At 37.3% G+C, this 3,802-nt stretch overlaps 1 pseudogene; it reads left to right on the forward strand.

Annotated features, from left to right (window-relative positions):
* Positions 1 to 725: 725 nt before the first annotated feature.
* Positions 726 to 3,458, forward strand: LOC101690192 (annotated as a pseudogene).
* Positions 3,459 to 3,802: the final 344 nt, after the last annotated feature.

A 3,802-nucleotide genomic window follows, 5' to 3' on the forward strand; every position in this document is an offset into this window, starting at 1 on the left:
ATCACTAGAACAGGATAAGTTGGTAATGTAGAAGAGAGTAAGTCCAGAATTCAGAAGATCCTGAGCTAGAAAAAAACTTAAGGACTTAAGAGAAGCCATGGACATATGAAAAACCCACAGCTAACATCCTGTTCAATGGCAAAAAAACTGAGAGATTTTCCTCTAATATCAGGAACAAGACAAAGATGTCCACTCCACCAGGGTTTAGTCAACATGGTACTGAAAGTCTGAGCCACAGCAATCACAAAAGAAAAAGAAATGAATCACCTATATTATTAAAGAATAAGGTAAACTGTCATTTGCAGATGATATTACATTTATATAAAAAATCCTGAAATCCACAAAAATTACTAGAATAAATGAATTCAGTGAAGTTCAAGATACAAAATGAATACCTAGAAATCCACAGTGTTTCTATACACTAATAACAAAGTAGCAGATAGAAAAAAATTAAGATAACAACTTTATTTACAATTGCCCCTAAAGAATAAAATACCTAGAAATAAACCAAAAATGTGAAAGACCTGTAATCTGAAATCTATAAAACATGGATGAAAGAAATTGAAGATGACACAAACAAATGGAAAGATATTCCATGCTTGGGGATTAGAGGAATTAATATCATTAAATGTCTACACTACCCAAAGCAATCTACACATTCAATGTAATCCCTATTAGGTCCCTCTCTTTCTGCTGCCATCTTGGTTCTACCTTCTCTGCACAAAATGTATGGTGAAGCCACAGAAACTATCCCTACTACAGAGTAGGAGTTGCCACAGCTTCAGGCTGAGACAGGGTCTGGATGAGAATATGACAGTGATGAATCAGTACCAAAGCTGAAGAAACAGGATTCCATACAGGCAACCACACAACCCCAGCTGGCAACATCAGTGGAAATTGATGAAGAATCAGACAGAAAAGCAAAAATAGAGTTGGAATGAAAAGAAGGCATAGAAGGCATGTCTAAACTGGGTCTTCAACAGGTTATGAGAGTCACTATGTATAAATCTAGGACTATCCTCTTTGTCATCATGTCATCAATATTTACGAGCCCAGCTTCTGATACCTGCATAGTTTTTGAGGAAGCCAAGATGGAGGATTTATTTCAGCAGACACAACTAGCAGCTGTTCAGAAATTCAAAGTTCAAGGTGAAACTGTCTCAAACATTCAGGAAAACACACAGACTTTTTCTTCTGCCATATTATTAGTTATAGAAATGCAACTGATTTCTGCACATTGATTTTGTATCCTGTCATGATGCTGAATTGCTGTATGAGTTCTAGCAGTTTTGGGGTGGTGTCTTTTGGGTTTTCCACATTAAGTATCATGTTGTCTCTGAAGAGTGAGAGTTTGAACTTCTTTGCCATTTTGAATGTGTTTTACTTCTTTTCTATACACTAACAATGTCACTAAAGAAAGAGAAATTAAGGAATTGATCCATTTAAAATTTCATGAAAAATGATAAGATACATAGGAATACACCTAACCAAAGGAGTAAAGGATCTATACTTTATAAACTACAGAACACTTATGAAAGAAATCGAGGAAGACACAGAGATGGAAAAATATTCCATGCTCATTGATTAGAAGAATAAACATTGTTAAAATGTTTATGCTACCCAGAGCAATTCACACATTCAAGGCAATCCTTATTAAAATACCATCAGCAAAAAAAAAAATACCATTAGCATTTTTCACAGAGCTGGAACAAATAATCCTAAAATTTGTATGGAACCAGAAAAGACCCCAATTGACCAGGGGAATGTTGAAAAAGAAAACCAAAGCTGGGGGCATCAGAATTCCTGAATTCAAGCTATATTACAAAGCTGTAATCATCAAGACATCATGGCACAAGCACAAAAACAGACACACATATCAATGGAATAGAATGGAGAGCCCAGATATGGACCCTCAACTCTATGTGGAAATAATCTTCGACAAAACAGGAAAAAATATACAGTGGAAAAAAGACAGTCTCTTCAACAAATGGCGCTGGGAAAATTGGACAGCCACATGCAGAAGAATGAAACTGGACCATTCTTTTACACTATACACAAAGATAAACTCAAAATGGAAGAAAGACCTAAATGTGAGGCAGGAATCCATTAGAATCCTAAAGGAGAACTCAGGCAGTAACCTCTTCGACCTCAGCCACAGCAACTTCTTTCAAGACACATCTCTAAAAGCAAGGGAACCAAAGGCAAAAATGAACTCTTGGGACTTCATCAAGATGAAAAACTTCTGCCTGGAAAGGAAAACAATCATAAAACTAAAAGGCAACCTATAGAATGAGAGAAGATATTTGAAAATAACGTATCAGAGAAAGGGCTGATATCCAAGATCTATAAAGAACTTCTCAAGCTCAACACCCTCAAAACCCCAAATAGTCCAGTCAAGAAAAGGGCAGAAGACATGAACAGACACTTCTATAAAGAAGACATACAAATGGCCAAGAGACACATGAAAAAAAGCTCCACATTACATCAGGGAAATACAAATCAAAACCACATTACACCAGTCAGAATGGTGAAAATTAACAAGACAGGAAACAACAAATGTTGACCAGGATGTGGAGAAAGGGAAACACTCTTACACAGTTGGTGGGAACGCAAGCTGGTACAGCCACTCCGGAAAATAGTATGGAGGTTCTTCTGGAAGTTAAAAATAGAGCCACCCTACAATCCAACAACTGCAGTGCTGGATATTTAACCCAAAGATACAAATTTAGTGAAACAAAGAGGCACCTGTTTCCCCAATGTTCATAGAAGCAATGTCCACAATAGCCAAACTATGGAAGGAGCTGAGTTGTCCTTTAAAAGGTGAATGGATATTCATATGGTTCATATATACAATGGAATATTACTCAGCCATCAGGCAGGATGAATACTTAGCATTTACATCAACATGGATGGAACTGGAGGGGATTATGCTAAGTAAAATAAGTCAAACAGAGAAAGAAAATTATCATATGGTTTCACTCATATGTGGAATATAAGAAATAGGACAGAGTATCATAGAGAAGAGAGAGAAAACTGAGGGGGAAGAAATCAGAGAGGGAGACAAACCATGAGAGACTCTTTACTCTGGAAAACAAACTGAGGGTCAGAGAAGGGGAGGTGGGTAGGGAATGGGATATCATGGTGATGGGTATTAAGGAGGGCACATGTTGTGATGAGCATTGGGTGTTATATGCAACTGATGAATCACTGAACACTACATCTAAAACTAATGAAGTACTATATACTGGGTAATTGAATTTAAACTCCAATTGTACAAGAGAAGTGTACAAGAGAAGTGTTAAGAGGAAGAGGTTGATGAAACGGGTGTAGAGGTTAAGGACATAGAATAGGTCATGTCACAAGCAAATGTGTCAAGAACAAAAGCAGTTCAACCCCTGAAAAACAATGGTAATGATATTGTAAATGCTATTATGGAATTAAAAATGTTTACCATCTGATAATTGACTCTCTCTGCTTGACTTATTTCACTCAGCATAATCTCTTCCAGTCCTGTCCATGTTGCTACAAAAGTTGGGTATTCATCCTTTCTGATGGAGGCATAATACTCCATCAGGCATAGTGTATATGGACCACATCTTCCTTATCCATTCATCTGTAGAAGGGCATCTTGGTTCTTTCCACAGTTTGGCGACTGTGGCCATTGCTGCTATAAACGTTGGGGTACAGATGACCCTTCTTTTCACGACATCTGTATCTTTGGGGTAAATACCCAGCAGTGCAATTGCAGGGTCATAGGGAAGATCTATTTTTAATTTCTTCAGGAATCTCCACACTGTTTTCC

The sequence above is a fragment of the Mustela putorius genome, unplaced genomic scaffold, assembly GCF_011764305.1.
Source record: "Mustela putorius furo isolate JIRA1106 unplaced genomic scaffold, ASM1176430v1.1 tig00003862_pilon_pilon_pilon, whole genome shotgun sequence".
Classification (NCBI taxonomy): domain Eukaryota; kingdom Metazoa; phylum Chordata; class Mammalia; order Carnivora; family Mustelidae; genus Mustela; species Mustela putorius.